General features: G+C 39.0%; 1 long non-coding RNA gene across 1 annotated transcript; it reads right to left on the bottom strand.

The window, feature by feature from the left end:
* Positions 1–560: 560 nt before the first annotated feature.
* Positions 561–22,882, bottom strand: LOC129542597 (uncharacterized). The gene is made up of 3 exons (XR_008683089.2): positions 22,744–22,882; positions 19,707–19,766; positions 561–1,367 (listed from the first exon to the last, which is right to left on the bottom strand). It is a non-coding gene; the product is annotated as an uncharacterized LOC129542597 (long non-coding RNA).
* Between the last annotated feature and the right edge of the window lie 3,335 nt (positions 22,883–26,217).

Genomic DNA, 26,217 nt, shown 5'->3' with positions numbered 1-26,217 from the left:
TTTGCCAAAGTTTGCAGTGGGATGGTATGAAAACTTCTAATTAGGAGTTGCTGAAAGGAAGAGCTGGCTTCCTACACGCTGTCTCCTGGTAAGATTGACATTCACACTCTTGGTTGGGTTACACATCAACAATATAGATTATAATGACCTTGGGTAAGAAGACCAAATACCTCTTGAGGTGATTGGGTGAGAAATATATTCTTTAAAATGGAAAAAGTGCTTGTAGTGAGTAGTAACTAAGGCATAGCAATATAACACACCCTGTAATGGATATAGACAATAATATTGTCCCAACCTTATTGCAGTGTATACTGATAAATGTATCAATTGTATTATAGTATATAAATGTGTCAAAGTAGCATGTGATACACCTTAAACTTATACAATATCTTATGTTGTTTAGTCAATAAAACAGACTATAAAATTTAAATGAAATCACTGCAATTAGATGTACCTATATAGGTTCACTTAAAAGTCTAAATCATAGAATGAATTCAGGAACAGGATAACAACCACCTGAAATAATGAGAATAAACAGAGATGAAAGTCTGTGTGGGGAAACAGAGATTCAGATGAGAGACTGTTTTCTTAAGTTGGCCATTACCAAGGAAACTGATGATGCATCTTTTCAAGTCTTCATGTTTCCTTCTACTTCTAAATTTGAGAATCATAGTGTGATCCTTTGAATCCTGGGGTGGTGCTACTCACACATTCAAAGTTGTGATTTCCAAGGAGATCCACGTTCAACACCAACAGTTGAACATGAAGCTACTAGAAAAACGTCATCACTTCATTTTCAGTTAACAAATTTCTCTCAGGACATGACAGTTCTGGTACATTGAAAGGTTAAAGAAAACTCTCCCAGGAAGTAGAAAGAGCAGAGGGAAGTTTTAAGAGCTGACATTTAATGGGATTCTTCACTTTTCTTGTGCCATAAAGCTCTGTAAATCCTGTGATCTCCTTATCAGGATAAAGCATAAAAATGCTGAGGAGGATAAAGGAATTCAAGTATATTGAAATCCATTTACTAAAATATGGCTTTAAAATATTGATGTTCTGATATGCATTCTTCCTCAGTAAGACATTACAAAATAAAATATATGAAAGGATCTAATAACCATCATAATTTTAAAAATATATGTTTTATCTATTTTTGTTTATTTATTTATTGCCTTCCGCTGGTTCTTTGTTGCATGTGGGCTTTCACTAGTTGCAGTGAATGGGTGCTCCTCTTTAGTTGCAGCGCGCAGTCTTCTTTTTGTGGTGACTTCTCTTGTTGCAGAGCATGGGCTCAAAGATGCATACAGGCTTTGGTAGTTGCAGGATTGGTCTCTAGACCTCAGGTTCAGTAGTTATGGTGCGGGGGCCTAGGAATAGAACAGCCATCCTGTAAAGTGGCCCAGAGATTCCATTTGAACAAACATTCTAGACTCTTGGTGTGTGAAACTGTCATATATGTGCAGTAGGAAAAATTATTTGATTGTAATTATTGTAAAATAATGTAATTATTTTATTACAGTATTCTTAGTAAAGTATAAAACTGTAAGCAGCCTAATGGTGGTGGTGGTTTAGTTGCTAAGTCATGTCTGACTCTTTGTTACCCCATGGACTGAGGCCACCAGGTTCCTTTGTCCAGGGAATTTCCCAGGCAAGAGTATTTGAGGGGCTTGCCATTTCCTTCTCCAGGGAATCTTCCAGACCCAGGGATTGAAACCATGGCTCTTGCATTACAGGCAGGTTCTTTTAAACACTGAGCCACCAGGGAAGCCCAAGTAACCAAATGGCTTAAAAAATAAAAAGAGGCTTTATATAGGATGGGATTTGTTACTAAGATGAAACATTACAGAGCAGTTAAATGGTATGTTATTTGCCATGGTAGTTTTATGGGTATCACTACCAATGGTCATAGGACACTATCTACAAAGGTATCTACAAAGGTATCAACGTTAGTAGCAGTAGTCATGGAGCCAGAGGGAAATTTCTAAGACACATATTGAGTGGAGAGGGCAGCAAGCACAGAAAAGTATTATTCATTCTTTAAAAAAAACCCTGCAGTCAAAATAATGCTGATCATTTCTCATGGAAATCAGGAGGGAGGATACAGACAGAAACATACAGACAGACTTCAGACATAAAGTGGGTTTGGTTCCGGATACTGAAATAAAGCAAATATCAAATAAAACAAGTCACAAGAATTTTTGGCATCCCAGTGCAAATTAAAGTTATGTTTACATTAAACTGTTTTCTATTATATATGCAATAGCATATGTCTAAAAAGTACTTTAATTTAAAAATGCTTTATTGCTTAAAAAATGCTAACCACCATCTGAGCCTTAAGTGAGTCATAACCATATTGCTGGTGGAGAGTCTTGCAATGATGGTGGATGGCTGCTGACTGATCATGGTGTGGTTGCTGAAGGTTGAGGTGGCACTTTCTTAAAATAAGATAGCAATGAAGTTTGCCGCATCAATTGACTTCTCCTGTCACTGATTTCTCTGTAGCTTGCTATGCTATTTGATCATATTTAATCCACAGAAGAACTTCTTTGAAAATTGTATTCAACCCTCTCAAACCCTTCCACTGCTTTGTCAACAAACTTTATGTCATATTTTAAATCCTTTGTTGCCATCTCAACAATCTTCACAGCGTCTTCACCAGCAGTAGATTCCATCTCAAGAAACCATTTTGTTTGCCATCCATAAGAAGAAACTCCACATCTGTTTAAGTTTTATCACAATTCTGCAGCAATTCTGTCATGTCTTCAGGCTTCAATTCTAATGCTGTTTATCTTGCTATTTCCACCACAACTGCAATTACTTCCTCCACCGTAGTTTAGTTTCAGTTCAGTTCCGTTCAGTCGCTCAGTCGTGTCCGACTCTCCACGACCCCATGAATCACAGCACACCAGGCCTCCCTGTCCATCACCAACTCCCGGAGTTCACTCACACTCATGTCCACAGAGTCGGTGATGCCATCCAGCCATCTCATTCTCTGTCGTCCCCTTCTCCTCCCGCCCCCAACCCTTCCCAGCATCAGAGTCTTTTCCAGTGAGTCAACTCGTCGCATGAGGTGGCCAAAGTATTGCAGTTTCAGCTTTAGCATCAGTCCTTCCAATGAACACCCAGGATTGATCTCCTTTAGAATGGACTGGTTGGATCTCCTTGCAGTATAAGGGACTCTCAAGAGTCTTATCCAACACCACAGTTCAAAAGCATCGATTCTTCGGCGATCAGCCTTCTTCACAGTCCAACTCTCACATCCATACATGACCACGGGAAAAACCATAGCCTTGACTAGATGGACCTTTGTTGGCAAAGTAATGTCTCTGCTTTTTAATATACTATCAAGGTTGGTCATAACCTTCCTTCCAAGGAGTAAGCGTCTTTTAATTTCATGGCTGCAATCAGCATCTGCAGTGATTTTGGAGCCCAAAAAAATAAAGTCTGACACTGTTTCCACTGTTTTTCCACCTATTTCCCATGAAGTGATGGGACCGGATGCCATGATCTTTGTTTTCTGAATGTTGAGCTTCAAGCCAACCTTTCCACTCTCCTCTTTCACTTTCATCAAGAGGCTTTTGAGTTCCTCTTCACTTTCTGCCATAAGGGTAGTGTCATCTGCATATCTGAGGTTATTGATATTTCTAGGCATGAGGCCTGGAATGAACTTCTTCCAAACGCTTGAAAATGTTGATATTTTGACCTGTTCCAATGAATAACAAAGACATCTAGAATGGTGAATCCTTTCCAGAATGTTCTCAACTAACTGCCTAGATCCATCAGAGGAATCACCATCTATGGAAGCTATAGCCTCAATAAATGTACTTTTTAAATAATAAGACTTGAGAGTTGCTCCTTAAACCATGGACTGAAGAATGGATGCTGTGTTATCAGGCATGAAAATGACATTCATCTCATCTCCATCAGAGCTCTTGGTTGGCCAGGTGCGTTGTCAATGAGCAGTAATATTTTGAAGGGAATCTTCTTTTTCCTAAGCAGAGTGGGGCTTAAAATATTCAGCAAATTGTGTTGTAAACAGATGTGTTGTCATCCAGGCTTTGTTGGTTCATTTATAGAGCACAGGCAGAGTAGATTTAAAATAATTCTTTAGGGCCCTAGGATTTTGAGAATGGTAAATGAGCACTGGCTTCAACTTAAAGTCATCAGCTGCATTAGTTCTTAACAAGAGAGTCAGCCTGTCCTTTGAAGATTCAAAACCAGGTCTTGACTTCTCTCTGGCTATGAAAGCCCTGGATGGCATCTTCCAATATAAGGCTGTTGTTCAGTGTAGCCACCCTCATCAATTATCTTAGCTAGATCTGGGTAACCTGCAGCTTCTACAAAAACACTTGGTGTTTTCCCTTGCACTTTGATGTTATTGATGGCATCTTTTTTTTTTTTTCTATTTTAAACTCAGTTTATTGAAAATCCTTCTTGGCTATAGATTAAAAATTAGATTTATATGGAAAAGTAATTGGAATACTTCTTTCGAATGATACTGCTGCTACTGCTGCTGCTAAGTCACTTCAGTCGTGTCCGACTCTGTGTGACCGCACAGACGGCAGCCCACCAGGCTCCCCCGTCCCTGGGATTCTCCAGGCAAGAACACTGGAGTGGCATATGTAGTATCGAATGATACTACATATATAATTTCTTCAGTTGAGATTTTTTTTAAGTTGAGCTCAAATATATCCTAATATTCCATAGCAAAATATTTTATATTTTTGATATAAAAAATTAGTTCTCAGTGACTATGATATAGTTCTCCTTGTCTTTTCTCTTTTTTTAATTTTTAAAGTTTATTTTTAATTAGAGGATAATTGCTTTACAATGTTGTGTTGGTTTCTGCCATACATCAACCTGAATCAGTCATAGGTATACACATGTCCCCTTGTACCTCCCTCCAACCCCATCCCATCCTCTAGGTTGTCACAGAGCACCAGGCTGAGCTCCCTGTGCTATACAGCAACTTCCCATTAGTTACCTATTTCACAGGTGGTAGTGTATGCATTTCAGTGCTACTCTCCAATTTGTCCCACCCTCTCTTTCCCCCATTCTTTCACCGATTTCTAAAGCCCACAGAAAACAGTCTCAACATCTCAAAGTAACAGGTTGAAAGTTCAATGTTACTCCCTTTAATGTATCAGTACTTTCTAAGAAAGACAGGGCTATACCTCTAGCATTGCCCAGAGGAACTCCAAATAAAACTTTGCCTGAGTCAAACCACACTTGGAGTTTTGCATTACAGTCTAGAAACTTTCATTTGCAAGGTGACTTGCAGACAGGAGCAAGCCTCATGTGGTAAGATAATTGGGACAGTGTTGTAAGAGAAATAGATTCCAAAAAAGGAGTTACTTAACCTAGAGAACAGAAGACTTCAGTGATGCAGTATAGCTGTCCTCAGACAGACTAATAGTTCTTACATGAAAGAAAGATCAGACTTTACCTCAGCTAATTCTAAAGACACAGGTATAAAATTAAGGCAAAGCTTAGTTTTAGCACAAGGAAGATGTTTTTGACAAATGTAGCTGCTCTCCTCAAATAAACTACAAATAAGCCACATTGGCAGCAACTTGATTCTCCCTGTGGAAGAAATCTTCTCATCATGAAGGGGTTTCTCTGACCACTTGTTGAAACATTATGGAGAAGTTCATTTGAGCAAGTGTGCGCTCAAGTTTCTATTCAATTCAATATTCTCTGACTTTATAAACTGGTAGAAATTTAATTCACTAGCTTTCTTAATCAAATAATTATCATTTTTAACTAGATTTTAATTTCTAGACTGACTAGTGTTTTAGTCACTCAGTCGTGTCCACCTCTTTGCAACCCCATGGACTGTAGCTGCCAGCTTCCTCTGTCCATGGAATTTTCCAGGAAAGAATACTGGAGTGGGTAGCCATTCCCTTCTCCAGGGGATCTTCCCAACCCAGAGATCAAACCCAGGTCTCCTGCACTGCAGGCAGGTTCCTTACCATTTGAGCTACCAGGGAGGCCCTAAAGGCAGAGACTCTGGATTCTAGCCTGCCAGTTTCCTCAGTCCATGGAATTATGCTACTGATCCTATATTGGGAATTAATCTATGACAACGGAGGCAAGAATATACAATGGGGAAAAGATAGCCTCTTCAGTAAATGATGTTGAGAAAACTGGATAGGGACATGAAAAGAATCAACCTGGACCACTTTATCACACTATACATGAAAATAAGTTAAAAAACAGATTTCAGCCTTAAATGTAAGACCTCAAACCATAAAACTCCAAGAAAAAGATATAGGCAGTGCGTCCTTTGACAGTGATCTTAGCAATTTTTTTGGTATATATCTCCATGGGCAAGGGAAACAAAAGCAAAAGTAAACAAATGAGACTATGTAAAATGAAAAAGCTTTTGCATGTGAAGGAAATAACAAGAAAATGAAAAGACTATCTCTTGAATGGGAAAAGATATTTTCAAAAATATATCTAAGATGTTAATACCCAAAATATAAAAAGAGCTCAATATCTTTAAGCTATTATTTTTAGTATTACTCAATATCTATAAATCAAAGAATCTTATTTAAAAATTGGCATACGATCTAAATAAACATTTCTCCAAAGACATGTGTATGGTCAACATACACATTAAAAGATGCTCAATATTACTAATCATCAGATAAATGAAAATCAGAACCACAATGAGATATCACTTCAGATCTGCCAGAATGGCTATCATCATAAACATCACAAGGAACAGATGTTGATGAGTATGTGGAGAAAAGGGAAACTTTGTCAACTGTTGGTGGGGATGTACATCGTGGCAGCCACTAGGGAGAACAGTATGGAGTTTCCTCAAAAAATTAGTCATAAAACCACCACATGACCTAGCAATTCCAGTCCTGGTTATTCATTAAAAAAAAAATAATAATAATAATTGGAAAAGATGAATACACCCTAGCGTTCACAGCAGCACTCTTTATAACAGTCAAGACATGAGAACAACCTGTGTCCATCAACATATGAATGGATAAAGATGTTGTGTATATACACAATGGAATACTAGCCATAAAAGAAGGAAATTCCACCATTTGAAACAACATGGATGGACCCAGAGGGTCCATGTGAAGTGAAATAAGCCAGACAGAGGAAGATAAATACTCTAGATTTCACCTATGTGTGAAATCTAGAAAGATAAAACAAATGAAGAGACTAAGAAATTGAAACAGGTTATAGATACAGAGAACAAACAAGTGGTTGTCATAGAGAATGGGATTGTGAGGAGCAAAGAAATAGCTGAAGGAGATTAAGAGGTACAAGCTCCCAGTTGTAAAATACATGAATCTTGAGTATGAAATATACAGTATGGGGAATATAACCAATAATTCCATATGATGACATATAATAATGACTTACTGTTATGATTAGTTTGAAATTTATAGATATATGGTGTCACTATGATGGGTAACAGAAACTTACATAGTGTTATAGGTCAATTCTACTTCAAAAGCAAGGAAACTAATGAACAAACTTACAGGAAAAGAGATCAGATTTGTGGTCTCCAGAGGCGGGTAGTGAAGGTGGTCTCAAGGTACAAACTTCCAGTTATAAGATAAATAAGTATTAAAGGTGTTAATGTACAACATAAATATAATTAACACTGCTGTATATTGTATATGAAAGTTGCTGTGAGAGTAAATCCTAAGAGTTAACACAAGAACTTTTTTTTTTATTTTTTAAACTTTTTATCTATATGAGATGATAGATGTTCACTAAATTTGTGTGAATCATGTCATGATGTATATAAATCAAATTATTATGCTGTATACCTTAAACTTATAAGACGCTATGTGGCAATTATAACTCAGTAAAGCTGGAAGAAAAAACAAGCAAAATATGAAAAAGGATTTGGTTGCACTTTAAATCATGGCATCTGGTCCCATCTTGATGGCAAATAGAAGGGGGAAAAGTGGAAACAGTGCCAGATTTTCTTTTGTTGGGCTCCAAAATCACTGCAGATGGTGACTGCAGGCATGAAATTAAAAGACGCTTTCTCCTTGGAAGAAAAGCTACGACAAACCTAGACAGTGCATCCAAAATCGGAGATATCAGTTTGCCAGCAAAGGTCCATATAATCAAAGCAGCAATTTTTCCAGTAGTTATGTACAGATATGAGAGGTGGACCATAGAGAAGCCTGAGAGTCGAAGAATTGATTCTTTCGAATTGTGATGCTGAGGAAGACTCTTGAAAGTCTCCTAGACCATAATGAGATCAAAGTTGTCAATCCTAAAGGAAATCAGTCCTGAATATTGGAAGGACTGACGCTGAAGCTCCAATACTTTGGTCACCTGATGCAAAGAGCCGACTCATTGCAAAAGACTCTGATGCTAGGAAAGGTTGAAGCAAAAGGAGAAGGGGGCAACCAAGGATGAGATGGTTAGATAGTATAATCAACTCAATAGACATGAATCAGAGCAAACTCTGGGAAATAGTGAAGGACAGGGGAGCTGAGCGTGCTGCAGTCCATGGGTTCACAAAATATCAGACATGACTTAGCAACTGAACAACAACACACAAAGAAGACTTTTAAAGAGAGTAACATTGACATATACACAACCATGTGTAAAATAGATAGCTAGTGGGATGCTACATAACACGGGAAACTCTGCTCAGTGCTCTGATGAGCTAGGGGTGGTGTGGGAACATTAACAAGATGGTGCCAGTCAAGCTCTCTTGCTCCATACTTTCGTGCCCTCTCATCCCATGTTCTGTAAACAATGACTTTGCACATCATAAGGTTTATCTAAGAGCTGAGATTATTTATAGTACTGTGGAAGCCCATCACAAAGTACTCGTTTGGTCACAGGCTACTTTGTGTGGTACCCCTGTATGAGCTTTATCACGAAAGCTCTGACTGCTGCTGTATTGGGGCTATGTTGGAGTGACATCGTGATTATGTTATATGAGGTTATGTTATAGCTACGTTATGATTTTGTTATGGTTGCTGCTTTGGCTGCTGTGTCAGCCAGGAGAGGGGCTGTGTTATGGCTGCCATGCCAGCCAGGAGAGAACAAATGTGTCTGTAGTTCCTGCGGCTCCTCACATTTTCTTCCAGCCTCTCAGCTCACGTCTTGCCTTCCACCGGTTCAGCAAACAGAGCACACAGTGAAATACAGAGAGACAGTTGGCACTGTGAGCGGGATCAGCAGTACAGATGGGATGGAGCGGTGGGAGGGAGGCTCAAGAGGGGTGAGATATATGCGTATATACAGCTGATTCACATTGCGATACAGCAGAAACTAAACAAACTTGTAAAGTAGTTATCCTCCGAATAAAAACATGTTTTAAGTTATTAGAATTGAAAATTTTCACAGAAAAGAAGAGGTCTAGAAAAAAGCTGTAAAATAGGAGAAACATGTTATCTCAAAAGGAAAAGGAAAATAAAAGATTTATTTTGAAGCTGAATTTTTTTTCTTTTTTTCTGAAGCATAACTGGAAAACTGTCTCATTGGAAGACATTTACAAGGTAATGCATTTTTTTCCCCTTGTCTAAGAGTCAGTCTACAAGAAGATGGCACAATGAATTTGTGTATTTCTCAGTTATTTCCATTATAAGTCTTTCGGATATATAAATGGAATGGAAGGAATTGTATCCTTTGTCTCCTCTCCGCAATCTTTTTTTTTGTTGTTGTTTATCTACTGAAGCAACAGAATTAGACAGTGGTGATGGGGCTGAGAAATGGTATTCCTCTTGGTGTTCAAGGTAAATTTCAGGGGATTCATAGAATTAGATGTATATATTTAGGGTGGGAGGAGACGGGGACGACAGAGAATGAGATGGCTGGATGGCATCACCGACTCGATGGACATGAGTTTGAGTGAACTCCGGGAGTTGGTGATGGACAGGGAGGCCAGGTGTTGTGATTCATGGGATCGCAAAGAGTCGGACATGACTGAGCGACTGAACTGAACTGAATGTAGTTGCATTATCTTTTAGTCTATTTTCTCTATATAATCACTGAGAAATAAAGTTTAAAACAACACTGGAAATGTTTTGAATAATGCAAAGAAACCATCAAAACAGGAGTGGTCCTCACATGGATGCTGTCAGCTCTGACTGCTTAGTCCGCTTTTGGATCATAACCTACTGCTTTAGGGTTTTATCACTGACTTGATGGACATGAGTTTGAGCAAACTCCGGGAGATAGTGAAGGACAGGAAAGCCTGGCATGATGCAGTTCATGGGGTCACAAAGAGTTAGACAAAACTTAGTGACTGAACAACAACAATTATCAACTTACATTTAGACTTTATGATCTGTCTGCACTGTATGCATTTTATTTAAGGGATACTTTATACATTTGAGTATTGTATATCTTTTATAGATATAATAAAAATGTTCTCAATAGCATTTTTATTTCTAAATTAGGGTCAGCAAAGTATATCTCAGTATAACTAAAATTAACTGAAGACTCTATATTTTGGTAACATCATGTAGTAAAGTTAATTAATTGCTATTTCCCTAGTGCAAACTGTTTGTGGAGAATATTGTCTAGTATATGTGTGCTTCCCTGGTGGCTCAGAGGTTAACGCGTCTGCCTCCAATGCGGGAGACCCGGGTTCGATCCCTGGGTCGGGAAGATCCCCTGGAGAAGGAAATGGTAACCCACTCCAGTATTCTTGCCTGGAGAAGCCTGGTAGGCTACAGTCCACGGGGTCGCAAAGAGTCAGACACGACTGAGCAACTGAACAGAACAGATATGTGTGTCAAGGTAAGCTTGCATCAAAGTGTTCCATCGGACAAAGACAATTAGGAATAGTAATATAATTCTTTGTTGAATATTTACGATGATCTTAAATTTCAAGAAGGCTTATAGGAAAAAATAAAGAAAAACACATTTAACTGTGCTTTTCTGACAATTTTCGGCTTATTTAGGGTAAATATTATTAAAAATGCTCTGTTTAGAAAAAATACCTACAAATTCTAAAGTATTTTTATTTTTGTTTTTTCCTGTGAGAAATGGAGTTTACTGAGATATTCTGCATGAGTCAGAGTCAGTAATGTTAGCTGTTGTAATAAGCAATTGAAGTAACAGTGACTTAGCATGTCAAGTGTCTATTTCATGATAGTATAAAGTCCACATGGGATGAGCTTCGCCCAGTGTCTCCTTAGGGAGATGTCCTCTGAGAAGGGCATTGGGTACCTAACATCCTTGCATCCTTCCTTCTTCTCCAACTCAGAGTCCCTATCCTTCTAGGTGAGCTGACTAGAGAGAGAACATGAGTGACCGTGGAGGATGCTTTAGGCTGGGCCTGGAGATGCAGGGGGGTGCTACTTTTCCCCTTGTGAAACATGGGCCCAGAGTTACCACACACTTCCACCAAGATACAAGGAAGTCTAGGGGGTGTAGAATATTGTGAGTTAAAAAGTTGAAGGGAACTGGATATGTGTGTGTGTGCGTGTGCATGAGTGTATGTGTGTGGGCATATGTGTGTCTATATGTGTGTGCATGTGTGTAACAATTTTCAGATTTTAAAGCATTCTTAGTAAAATGTCTCTAACATATATAATAGTATTTCTTGACTATCATAATAGTTTTGATAAAAGCAATTAAATGATTTTGGAAGAAAAATTAATTTATACTGAGTATATATACATATATAATTTATACTGGAGTTGCAAAGACATGACTGAGCACACACAAACACACAAACATATAATTTAAATTGATATTTAGGATATTTTGTGTGGTTTTATGTACAAAGTTACTTACTGTTTGGATATCATACATATTGGCTCAGCAGTAAAGAATATGCCTGCAATAGAGGAGACCTGGGTTTGATCCCTGGGTCAGAAAGATCTCCTGGAGGAGGGCATGGCAACCCATTCCAGTATTCTTGCATGGAGAATCCCATGGACAGGGGAGCTTGGTAGGCTACAGCACATAGGGTCACACAGAGTAGGACTGAAATGACTAAGCAGCAGCATGTATGACTCCATCCATTCTAAGAATGAAGTGAGTGCACAGGCTCATAAATAACATACCCACAAAGCAAACTGAAGTAAAAATTACTTCTCCATTCTGGCCAAAATCACCAAAAGAAAAAAATCAAGAGTTTTTTCAGTGAACACACATAATCTCTTTACTATTGGGATTTATTTTTAAAATGACTTGTTTTCTGTTATGATCATAATCAGAAGCCTGTAACAACTAAGTAGAAAAATAATAATGATCAAAGTCAGGAAGTGACCTGTGACTCCAGTGTAGTCCCCAGACTGATGCTCCTTGTAACGCCATTAAAATCCTTTCACAGGGGTCCCCAGTCTCTCGGGGACTTTATGCCCAACTTTACTGACCTTGGGGTCTATAAAGTCACCACTGAAAAGGAAAAAACACCATTTAGCCAAACACACACACACACACATTGCCCTTCATGGTCTCTGACACAGTTTAGCCTCCTATGCTCTGTGTCTCTCCCGCTTTAACGAGTTTGTTAATTCAGTTCTGCTCCTTCTCACTCCCTTAATTCTTTCTTCACCCCTGCTTTTCCACACATGCAGGTATTTCATGCGGTCCTTCCACTCTGTGCACCTCCAGCCTATCACCCAGTGTCTTCTTCGCGCCACAGTCACATCACTTGCAAGGCGTCTAGATTTTATTTTTTCCCCATGCAATTTTGACTTTTCTTTTTCAGTTGCTCTTTAACTGCACTTTCATCCTCCTTCCTCCCCTCACTGAAACACACTTCTCCAGGCTGACTTTGTCTCCCTCTGTTTTCTACCCCAGGTTTTCTATCTGTCCTCATAGTCTGGGGGCATTCTGTCTATGGAATGGCTCCCTCATCCCATCTCTACTCCAGAGACAAGAGCCTGTGGTTAAACAGAATGTCAGACGATGCCTGTTGGGCTCCTCCACATTACCATGAATTCTCAGGACCAGAGCGATGTTGTGTTTCACCCCCAGAGCTCAGGCCTCCTCTGACGTCTGGTTCTTTCAAAGATGTCCCTAATCTCTCACTCACCAAGGCACAGCCTTTGACCATTTATGACATTTTGGGCCATGATCACACAATTGAAAAATCCACAGGGCCTTTCGATTCCACTTAAACCACAACGTTTTTCACATCTTCATAAATTGCTTTCTCGCCTGCAAGGCTTTCTGCTCTAATCCACTGGAAGCATCAATGCCCAGTTGTTATTTTTTAGTCACCAGGTCTCTTTTTAAGGACACTCAGTCACCTCTTTGAGTGCCTGGAATCACACAAAGTTTCTCCAAGGTGGTCTCTGTCTCCTTGTCCAGCCTCATACCCCACTGATCTCCAGTGACTATCCAATAATCCAGTTAAACTCCACTACCAGTGTGCCCCTGTCACTTTCCTCTGAGACATTACTCACGCTCCATCCATCCCCAGGAATGCCTTCTATCACCTTCTCCCTCCCAGACATCACATCAATTCTACTTAGGCCTACAGACAACCAGTTCAAATTTCACCTCCTACCAATTTGTCTCTTCTAATCCTTTCAACCATTTTAAAACCCCTATACAATGGCAGTTAGCCTATTCTGACTTGTATTTCAGATAAAATGCTCCAACTACATATATTATAAGCTTCTTGAGTGACTATTATTCTATTTGCATCTGTGGTATTAGGTAAAGGAGATTGAACACAGTAGTTTTTCAGTAAAAAATTGCTGAATCTAAAAACCTTTCAAATTTTCACTCAAATTGGATTTCAAACATGGAATCTAGGTAATGTAGAAGCTTAAATAGTTTCATAAACTTTGGAAAACAAAACTGATTTATTTAATTAATCAAGCACTAAAAACTTTCTCAATAAGTTTAAATCACATGAAAAATGGGTAAGAATTAAAGAGGAAATCTAATGAACAAAATGAATTGAAAAATTCCATAAAAACTCTAAGTATCTAAAAAGCAGAAGATGTGGATAAAAAAGTTTAGAAGTAAGAAAAATATCTTTTCTTTTTAAATGTTACTGGAAATGTGATGCCTTTGATAGCTTTTTAGTATCGTTGAGAGATATTAAAACCATAAAATATGTAAGTGTCCTCTTTCTACTTTGATGTATTTCCTTTTATAGGCCTTTATTATCTTTTCTGACAAGAAAACCTGTGCTATTTAGGGTCATGGGTTTATTTAGACTCTTAAAAACAACTAATCTTGTATGAATCCCCGAATTAGCATTCACCACTGAGTTTCCAGTGACTGGAATAAAAATATCACATCTGATACAAAAGTTTAGGATGTTCCAAAGGGTTGAAAATTGTTTGATAATAATAATCATGAGGAGCTAATGAAAATGAAGGAAAACAATTAGTGGTAGAGTGCAAAATGATTCCTTCAATAAATGTCAGCCTATTTGAGCACTGCTTTTTATTTTCCTTAAAAACGTTTGGGTTTGAATAATCCACCGTAGTGTCAGCAAGACCCTGCCTTAGAACACATATTTGCATGATCCAAACATCACTCATAACTGAGTCCTATCACGTCATTGCTTAGAAGTGAAAGCAACCCAACTACAAAGATGACAGTGTTTAAAATTTTAAGGCAAAAATAAATGTTCTGAATAATACAATAGAATCTACTATAAAAACAATTCTTTATGCTACATAGAAATAATCCCACCAGGTTTAAGATCTTCTATGTAAAAATAAAACTTAGGTTTTTCATGATTATAGGTAATAAGTACAGCAAAGAAAGTGAAAGTGTTAGTCACTCGGTCATGTCCCACTCTTTGTGACCCCTTGGACTGCAGTCCTCCAGGCTGCTCGGTCCATGGGATTTCCCAGCAAGAATACTGGAGTGGGCTGCCATTTCCTCCACCAGGGGATCTTCCCAACTCAGGGATCGAACACTCATCTCCTGCACTGAGGCAGATTGCTTACCATCTGAGCCACCAGGAAAGTCCAAGAATAACAACACTATTTGAAAAATATTAAAAATGCAGCATTCTGTGGAAGCTGACAAATCTCCAGTTCCCAGAGCACTTGAGTTGGGCAGGACAAACAGAGTGTCAAAGATACTGAATTTATGTCTCTAACATTCAAGAGAGCAAGTAAATCCCAGTAGGATTTAGATTTTGACTCACCTACTTCTTACCCTAAATTGTTCAAGGTGCTTCACCTCATTTCATTTCTTTTGCATGCGTGTAGGCATGAATGCGTACTCAGTCATGCCCAATTCTATGTGACCGCATGGACTGTAGCCCGCCAGGCTCCTCTCTCCATGGGATTTTCCAGGCAAGAATACTGGAGTGGGTTGCTATTTCCTACTCCAGGGGGTCTTCTCAACCCAGGAATTGAACCTGCATGTCTTGCATCTCCTGCATTGGCAGGTGGATTCTTCACTACTGCACCATAATGCATAATCTGTTTTGAGATTTTTGAAGGTATTTCAAACCAAATATTATGTAGATCTTTTCAAGACATTTCACTTTTCTTGATTTTTACATTTATGAATATTTTAACCTTTAAACATTTCCCCAGAACCTTCCTTCTCCTCCACTGAGAAACAAAAGCATAGACTATTTCCTATCATGGGCTTTGACCTCTGCTACCAAGTCCAGAGGACTGGCAGGATGCATGTGATGCATCAGTTCAGTTCAGTTCAGTTCAGTCGCTCAGTCGTGTCCGACTCTCCGCGACCCCATGAATCACAGCACGCCAGGCCTCGCTGTCCATCACCAACTCCCGGAGCTCACTCAAACTCATGTCCACAGAGTCGGTGATGCCATCCAGCCATCTCATTCTCGGTCGTCCCCTTCTTCTCCCGCCCCCAACCTTTCCCAGCATCAGAGTCTTTTCCAGTGAGTCAACTCGTCGCATGAGGTGGCCAAAGTATTGCAGTTTCAGCTTTAGCATCAGTCCCTCCAATGAACACCCAGGATCAATCTCCCTTAGAACGGACTGGTTGGATCTCCTTGCGGTACAAGGGACTCTCAAGAGTCTTATCCAACACCACAGTTCAAAAGCATCAGTTCTTCGGCGATCAGCTTTCTTCACAGTCCAACTCTCACATCCATACATTACCACGGGAAAAACCATAGCCTTGACTAGATGGACCTTGGTTGGCAAAGTAATGTCTTTGCTTTTTAATATATTATCAAGGTTGGTCATAACTTTCCTTCCAAGGAGTAAGCGTCTTTTAATTTCATGGCTGCGATCAGCATCTGCAGTGATTTTGGAGCCCAAAAAAATAAAGTCTGACACTGTTTCCACTGTTTTTCCGTCTATTTCCCATGAAGTGATGGGACCAGATGCCATGATCTTTGTTCAGCACAAATTTGGAATCACACTTTTAAAAATGTTTATTTATTGAAGTATAGTTGATTTACAATGTTGCATTAGCTTCTGGTGTGCAGTAAAGTGATTCAGTTATATATATATATGCTTTTTTTATATCCTCTTCCATTGTAGGTTATTATAAGATATTGAGCATGTTCCCTATGCTATACAGTAGGTCCTCATTGTTTATATATTTATATATAGTAGTGTGTATCCAACCCTAAATTCCTTCTTTTCCCATCCCACCACACCCCACTATCCCCTTTGGTTAAAAAATGATACAGGTGACCTTATTTACAAAACATAAATAGATTCACAGACATAGAAAACAAACTTATGAATCACACTTTTTAAAGCCTTTTCTCCAATAGTAATTTTTGAAGGTATCCAACTCTTTTTTTTCTATGTCAGACTGGATAAATCAAAGCAAAAAAAAAGTTATTTAATTGCTGCTTCTTGCTCCTACTCTATAAAACCCAGTGAATAATTCAGGATTCAGGAACTGTATGAAATACGTAGAGAATTGAAGATCAGATCATTTCAAAAGTAATGATCCAACAAACACTTCTTTTACAGGGCTGCAATAGCTCATTTATAAATCGCCTGTTTTTAAAAGACTGGCTAAACCAAGAACTTGATCTATCAGTTTTGAAACCTGCCCCAAGCCACAAACACAAAAGCAGAGGATTTCAGCCCAGGAATGAGATCTGCTTCACACCTGGCAGGGCGCCTAGTGGGAGCTTCAAAGAGCGAAGGGAGCTGCTTTCAGGCTGCAGGGAGGATGAGCCAACTCAATAAAGCCATTTTTTTAAGCTTAAAAAAAAAAAAAAAAAACACTTTCACTGAAGCTCTAAAGACTTCCATGGTTCTCTCAGGTGCTGAAGCCTGGGAAAATTTTTTTAATTGACTTTAATTAAAACCTTGCATGCTCTATGAGCTACACGAGGAAAAAAAAAAAAACAGGACATTTTCCTTCCTTCCTCACTCTTCATCTTCCCTCAATGTTATTTTTTTGTGTGTGCTGAGATTGTATAGCTTACTTAACATAGATCATCCCTTTTCAGGTAAAACTGAGATACTTGCTGTGTTCTCACTGAAGAAGAATCTGGAATTCTTAAAATAAAAGCTGAACAGCAAGCAAATGACAGGTATGAAAAGAAAGCAAATTCTTCTATGAATTCATCAAAGAAATACTCAGATACAAATAAGTGATGTATCTTTAGCACAGAGGAAAGCTTATACTCTTGACCATTCAAGGCCATTACAGTTTTTTATAGGAGAACTTGGAGATCTGTACCCTACAATCCAGTACATTGGCCAAATGGTAAGATCTGTAGCTGCTGCTGCTGCTGCTAAGTCACTTCAGTCGTGTCCGACTCTGTGTGACCCCATAGACAGAAGCCCACCAGGCTTCCCGGTCCCTGGGATTCTCCAGGCAAGAACACTGGAGTGGGTTGCCATTTCCTTCTCCAAGATCTGTAGCAGACATCCTTAAATATACCATTTTATGAAATAATGCAAACTATCATCAGAAGGACTGATGCTAAAGCTGAAACTCCAATACTTTGGCCACCTCATGTGACGAGTTGACTCACTGGAAAAGACTCTGATGCTGGGGAAGATTGGGGGCGGGAGGAGAAGGGGATGACAGAGAGTGAGATGGCTGGATGGCATCACTGACTCGATGGACATGAGTCTGAGTGAACTCCGGGAGTTGGTGATGGACAAGGAGGCCTGGTGTGCTGTGATCCATAGGGTCGCAACGAGTTGTACACGACTGAGCAACTGAACTGAACTGAATACCCTCAGAAGGGGCTTCCCAGGTGGATCAGTGGTATAGAATCCTCCTGCTAGTGCAGGAGCCACACGAGATGTAGGTTTGATCCCTGGGTTGGGAAGATCCCCTGGAGAAGGAAATGGCAGCCCTCTCCAGTGTTCTTGCCTGAAAAATCCCATGGACAGAGAAGCCTGGCAGGCTACAGTCCATGGGGTCACAAGGAATCAGACACGACTGAGTGACTAAGCATGCATGCACATACCCTCATAAAAATAATAGCTGTGCTAGAATGACCAAAGTTGTACAAAAATAAAAAAAGGACAATACCATAATTAAACACCAGAAGCAGAAAAGGAATCAGAAATTGAAAACATAAAAATAAAACTGTATTTTCAATTGATAATTACAAGACCTTGTGATCATCCAATTTCCACTACTCATAAAAATCTGTTATATTTTCAATTTTCACTGAAACTTTTCCAGTGATCGTGTATATGTGCTTGCTCCTTCACTCAGTCTATAGCCCCAAACAATCTTTTTTCCTTGTATCCCAGTAAATCTGATATCTAAAATATCACCAAGTGTCACTGATTTGTCCTCATCCTCCAAGTGACGGGCTTAACCTGCCCTTTCCTTTCTACATGGCTCCATACCCGTTGTTGATGCCTGCCCTACTGTACTTCTATGATTTTCAGCCTAACTCTGATTTCTTCCTCTTTTCTTTACTATAAACACTTTCAAGGTTTTGATTTTTTTTTTTTTGTCTGTTTGCTTATCCTCTGTTCCCTTAACAACCTCTGGACTATCTTCTTACCAATCTAAATGCCATACTCCTTCAGGAACCAATGGTCTGAATTTCCAACGAGGGTGTCAGTGCCGTAGACTACCATATTGCTCTTTCTTGAACTTCCCCTTTGCTTTCATAACTGTGTGCTAGAGAGATCTCCCTGAATATTTCCTGAGCAAATCAAACTTAACATGTCTGAAAACATATCTAGAAGGATATCCTCTTAACCAGAAATTCCTTCCCGCTTGTCATGTCTATAATTGGTATCCATATATCCTGTCAAGCCTTGAGGCTCTACATCACGCCCCTCCATGCCCTTGTTCATGCTGTTTCTTGATCCTCCCAGTCAGAAGTAAGCCACTGAATTCCTAAGAATTGTTTAAAATATTTTTGTGACACTTATGAAAGTTTGATTTACTATGCTTTTGGGCTCCATCTTACATTGACTTACTGTGCTAAATACACTTGAAATTCAATACCATGCCTTCCTAACATAGAGCTTCCCCACTGTAACATGTCCAGATTATGTTTGTTTTCTGAGTAAATGAATCCGATCATTGTTCATTCAATTTACTCTAAAAGCCACTCACAGAAAGCACCATTCACTTGAGTTCATCTATATACACAGCCTTTTCTAAATTATTTACAACCCTGCTGACCCCACAGTACTCACATTCCACAAGATTCCAGGTAAGGAGAATGCTTAATGATAACAGATTTGCTGACCCAGGTTGAGGCTGTGAATCAGTACTGTTGGAAACATAATTGATTTTAAAGACAAGACCCTCAGGATATTAATCCTTGCTGATTCCTCTGAATGGTGAACACTCATATTTCAACACAACCCCAACCCATCAGGATTCCTCACGTCTGATCTCTGGCTCTTTCTTCTGTTCCTTTCACCTGGTGAGGATGACATACGCTTTGTCTGAAAGGTAAATAAAAAGCTGAGTCAAGATCTTTGAAAGGAATTAAGAACATAATTAGATGGCAGGATGCTCAACTGGGAATGCAAGGAAGAGTGAAGTCTTGATAGAACTGACATGACTTGAAGGAGCAATTATTTACATTACTAAAGTGGAAAGACAGATGTAAGTTCACAAAGCCCTTCACAATAACAGAATTCTGTGGCCATGTGCTGAACCTGGAATGTAACACCTTAGTAAAACAAATATCATTCCTTATTTTCAGATTGTAAATTACCTCCATTAAAAACTTTTTAAATGAGAGTGTCTTACTGTTCCCCAATTATTTCCCAAATATTAAAGCCACTAATATAAAGGAGGGAGAAGGCAATTGGGAAATCCCATGGACGGAGGAGCCTGGTAGGCTGTAGTCCATGGGGTCGCTAAGAGTCGGGCACGACTGAGCAACTTCACTTTCACTTTTCACTTCCATGCACTGGAGAAGGAAATGGCAACCCACTCCAGTATTCTTGCCTGGAGAGTCCCAGGGATAGGAGCCTGGTGGGCTGCCGTCTATGGGGTCGCACAGAGTCGGACAGACTGACGTGACTTAGCAGCAGCAGCAGTATAAAAGAGAGTGTATTTACACTATGAAGTATTAAATTTGATCTTCCATAAGTCATAAATGTGTGCTTTCTATGTCTGTACATGATGTCCTTACATACAGTGCAATATCAGATATAATATTTAGAGGAAGACAAAACAGTGGAGACATTGTTTCCATGGCAACAGCTTATAAAAGAGATACAGAAAATTAATAAGCTAATTTTAAATTCAAGGGAAGTATGTATGCTTTTAGTAGCTAAATAATCAAGCAGAACTCTTTCTCTGTAAAGTGTTCTTTGAAATAAATAAAGGAAATCTTGCTGTCAAGGTCACATTTAGTGACCTATCCCAGAAATGTCTGAATTCATACCTAGAAAAATTAAAGTAAAATGCTTGTAAATCTGCCTCTTTGTCATTAGATGGTCTGCAGCACAACAATTTCATCTTTAATAGGAGTAGATATTTTCACTTTTCATTAGGATTTCAAAATTCATGCATTTTTAATTTATAATTTTAAAACACAAAAAAATATTTTGTTCAATACATGCACCAGGCATTAATTAGAAAATGATGAAGATACAGAGATGATTTTTTTCAATCGAGTAAGGAAGGAAAGATAAAGATGACAAATAATGTAGTAGAAATCCAAGGGCATCAGGAGTGTAAGAATATTCCAAGAAAGGTGCAAGACTAAAGGAATTCCTTTGGACTGATGATAAGTGCTCATGGGGGGCAGTTGCAGTTAATCTGGACCTTAACAAATGTGATGGATTAGGACAGGCAGAGATTCAGGTAATTATCTTTTGAGGGTGGTCTTACTAGTCAAGACAAAAAACAAAAGGAAAGACATAGTACATTTGCAAAAATTGGGTCAAGTGGGAGTAAGCAATAAAAAGTAATACAGATGAGAACTAAGACTGGAAAACTGTAGACATTTATAAATCTTAAGTTGAATTTAAATTACATTGAATCTAATTGAACAAATTCAAATGAGTTAATGGTTAGGCGTATTCATGAAGGTCTTGAAAGTCAAACTGTAGATTTTAAATGTATTCTGCTAGAAGGCAATTTGTTCATTTAATGCATTTTTATTAACCGCTAAATACAAATGGAGCATTTCATGAGATGCTAGAAATTCAAAGATAAACATGACAGATTTTGAGTGCTGGGATGGTCATTGCCTGGTTGTCCTGGCCCAGGGTTAGTGAAGGGGGCTTATTTAAAAACTGCTTGACATGATTTTAAAGGACCAGTGCAGTTTAGACAAAGATGAGCAGACATAGATTTCCAAGAAAAGGTGACTTGTGGACTAAAGGCACAGAAGCTAGAGCATGTTAGAGTGGTCCTGGTTCTCCTGGAACTTTCCCAATTCTAGCGCTGAATAATCTGAGTTCTGGGAATCCCCAGATCCTAGACATATTGGGATAGTTGATTGGGAAGCCATAGGAAGCATTGCAATGTGAATTTCATGATAATATTACTATGTCTCAGTTATGACACCAAGAATTATATTTTCATAGGAGCAGTTATTTTACTTAGAATCATAAATTAACTTGTCTCTATCCTTCCTTTCTTTTTTTTAAATTTATTTATTTTAATTGGAGGCTACAATACTTTGGCCACCTCATGAGACGAGTTGACTCTGGAAAAGACTCTGACTCTGGGAAAGGTTGGGGACGGGACGAGAAGGGGACGACAGAGAATGAGATGGCTGGATGGCATCACCGACTCTATGGACATGAGTTTGAGTGAACTCCGGGAGTTGGTGATGGACAGGGAGACCTGACGTGCTGTGATTCATAGGGTCGCGGAGAGTCGGACACGACTGAGCGACTGAACTGAACTGAATTACTTTACATTATTGTATTGGTTACACCTTTGAAATCACCAAATATGATTGGATACATGCATTCTAATACAAATATACGATGAATGTAAATTTTAATTAAAAATGGTTTCAATATTTTAGCTTTTGCAAAGCAAATTCTAATTCTGAAACTATCATCAGAAAATTCCGAAAACATGAGTTTTCATAAATAAAACTTTTAAATATGAATTTTCAACTACCTTAAGCATTATTGTACTCAAAACAACACAGGGTGACTGAAAGTTAAGCTACTTGTGAACATGGGTTTACATCAAATAAAATTTGGCAGAAATGCAGTCTTTTATTTACAAGATTGGGTACCATTTTTATTTCAAAACTTATAAAAATTCTTTTCTATTAAACTAGCCTCATTCAATTAAAAGTGAAGCATTTCTCACTAAAAATCCAGAATATGAGTTTCTAGTCTTTTAAAAAAGCTTTTAAATACTTTCCGTCCATACCAAATTAAAAATGACACTTTTCTTAAAGTCTTATTGACCATAAATTTGACATAGAAAAGAACTTACCAACATGATGCTTCCTGAAAAATAGCTAAAAAACAAATAGCTTCAATCAGAGTTGCAATGTTCTTCTGACTGGTCTTTCTTATTCCAATTTATGGTACGTATGTCACTTCAATTTCTAAAAATAGGGCTTGGAAGGAGGAGGAACCACTGTTTATGGGGACAGAGTTTCCATTTGAGAGGATGGAAGTTATGGAGGTGGATGCTGTTGATGGTTGTACAGCATTGCCAATGGACTTAATGCCACTGAAGTGTACACTTACTGATGGACAAAATGGTAAAAATAAAGAAATAAATGAAATAAAGAAAGAAAAGGGAAATCAGGTTTAAAAAGAGTTCTCGAGTAATATTACCGAAATCTGTTGCTTTTTCTCTTCTTGATCCCTGAAGATGTTTGCTTTGGCAGCATCAAGCTCTTGGTGGCCTCCCCCAGGTAACAGCCCTTCTTGCCTCTTCACTAAATGTTATTCTCCATCTTCTTGGACACACATACACACACACATACTGTCTCCCTAGCCTCTCCCATCCCCTGCATGGAAACTGTGGTGGTATTCTCCTAGACTTGCTCCTTCTCAGGTGGAGGCAGCTTCCCCTGTTTTGTCCCCATAACCCTCAGGTCAAAGGTCAACCACACAATACTCCCCTTTCTTAAGAAATCACTGAATTACGCATCTATTTCACCATAGATCAGGAACATAGACTATTTTTTCTGTCTTGAATGTTCAATGCCTAGTCTATTGCCCGTTAAATAGTAAAGAAAAGTGAAAGTGTTGGTCACTCAGTCGTGTCCCACTCTTTGCGACCCCATGGACTATATAACCCTCCAGACTCCTCTGTCCATGTAATTAATTCTCCAGTCAAGAATACTGGAGCAGGTTGCCATGCCCTCCTCCAGGGGATCTTCCCAACTCCAAACCCTGGTCTCCTGCATTGCAGGTAGATTCTGTCCCATCTGAGCCACCATGGAAGCCCTGGTATATAGTAAGTGCTCGATAAATGCTCACTGAGTCAATGCACCCAGTGTTTTCCTTTCCTGTCCTATACTTGCTCTCACACTCTGCTCTGGTATGTGCATCTCCACCTAAGGGACCCAAAGCACATCTGATACATCTGATAAATTCCTCATGTGATCACTCCTTAGGGTTTATCAGTTTAATTTTTCATTGTGATATTCAGGTACATGCTTTGTGTTTTGCCACCTCAACAAGCTGAAATCTTTGGAAAGCCAGTACTTATTTTATATTTTTCACGTGTAGCTTCAAACTGCACCTTACATACCTTTGATCCCCACTTGGTAAATATCTATCAGGTACAAAAATATTCAAACACAAGCAACATGGCTTTAAACCTTCCATAATCTAAATCTGCTTATTTACCTTGTACATTTAGGTAAATGGTTATCTGTAAGGTTGCATTTTAGGCTTTTTGTATCTCAGACTCACAGAAAGTGTGCTCATGGACTCTAATATTCCCCAATGAAACCAGTGACCTTTATAATAGTCCTGTGTTAGTCTTGCTTTTTACTCTTTTTTATACCTTTAGATGTCTCTGTTGTACCGAAGTAGAGGGAAAAGGCTCCAGTAAAATTTTAGCACCTGTATGAAATTTCCTTTATTTATTTATTTATTTAGCCAGTAAGTCACTTACCCATACGTTCGACAAACACAAGCAAATACTATGTGCCTAGCACTACTGTCGTCAGGAAAGAATGAGATTTAGCAGCAAACAAAATTCAGTTCCTGCTATGACAGTGCTTGCACTGCAGAGAGCAGACAGGAGACAGACCAAAAATGCATTTATACCAGTTAGATCTCTGTTTGCTCAGTGGAAAAAAAAAAAAAATATATATATATATATATAAAGCATGTAGAGTAATGAGCAATGCTAAGAAGTAAAAGAAAATAAGGAAAAATGAAACATAAATGGATGACATCACAGCTTTATCAAAATTGTTCCATGAAACCAATGTTTGCACAGAGCTGAGCAGGTGAGGAGGTTAAGTCTGTGCAGACCTGTATGGAGGGGCTGGATGACTGAGAAGACCAAAAACATGAGGGGACCTGGGTCATCCATGGAAACTAGAGATGGGAGCAATGGAGTGGAGGGAGCAGGGGGAGCTGAGGAAGAGGAGAACAGAGGGGGATATCTATGGAAAAGGCAGTGGTAGTGTCCCACTGGGCCTCCGGGACCCACAGTGAGAACTGGGACTTGAATCTGAGTGAGAAAGAATGCTGTTGGGCCATATTGGACAAACAGTGACATAATTTGATCTATGTCATCAAATAACCCTGGTCTTCGGGTGCCAAATAAGTTTCAAGACTTTAGCCTAGAAAAGAGTGGTTGGTGCCAAATTATACATTCACATGCAAAACCAGAGGGGGTAAAAAGTCAGAGCTGAAAGGAATTGATGAAGAAGATATGGATTCAATAGAAAGAGAGGAGCCAAGGTTTATGATCTGAGAAAATGGAGAAATGAATTTCAGAAATTATGGAAAGAAATTGTTTTTAGGAATTTTTAATATTTATTAAGTAATTAATTAATTATTTCTATTTTGGCTGCACTGGGCGTTGCTGAGGTTCATGGGCTTCTCTTGTTGCAGAGCACAGGCTCCAGAGCTCTTAGGCTCAGTAGTTGCAGCACCAAGGCATAGCTAGCTGCCCCACAGCATGTAGGAGTTTAGTCTCTTGACCGGGGATCAAACCCATGTCCCCTACACTGGAAGCAGATGCTTAATCACTGGACCACCAGGGAAGTCCCTGTAGGATACTTTTAAATGTTGGAAACGTTAAATTTGCAAAAGCTACTGAACTTCCAAAGGACAATGTTCCGGACAGAAGTTAATAGGAAAAGTTTCTCCGCATCCCCTTTTTCTCTATCCAGAATTCATATCAGGTATCCTACTACAGGGGCTCCCTGGTGGCCCAGATGGTAAAGAATCTGCCTGTAATGCGGGAGACCTGGGTTCTATCCCTGGTTTGGGAAGATCCCCTGGATGAGAGCATGGCAACCCAATCCAATATTCTTGCTGGGAGAATCCCATAGAGAGAGGAGCCTGAGGGCCACAGGATGGCAAAGAGTTGGACACGACTGAGCAACTAAGCATAGCACAGCATATCTTGCTACAGAATTATCAACATGCTGTTGATGGAACTGAAGGTGCTTCGATAAAATTGGATGACAGTTTATTTGGATGATGGTTATAAGAATATTTTATACAAAATTGTGTTTAGAAGTAAAATATCCATGGTCTCTTCTAACTGAGGCATTTTCTATCTGAGACTCGTTGTTTAAGTTTTTGAGGCTAATGCTTTTCTGAGAGCCAAAATATCTACTAAAAACCTCTTTGTGAACTGGAAAGGCAGATTAATCCCCTTCTGAGATATGAGAATTTATGCTGTGCTCCTGATGGCCAGATGTAAGATTGACACACTTTGCTTGTCAACAAGGATTACTGTCATTTCACTTGGTATTTATAC

This window comes from Moschus berezovskii, chromosome 19 (assembly GCF_049115385.1).
Source record: "Moschus berezovskii isolate FMDL1 chromosome 19, NW_MosBer_1.0, whole genome shotgun sequence".
Lineage (NCBI taxonomy): Eukaryota > Metazoa > Chordata > Mammalia > Artiodactyla > Moschidae > Moschus > Moschus berezovskii.
This window is presented reverse-complemented; position numbering and strand designations above follow the sequence as displayed.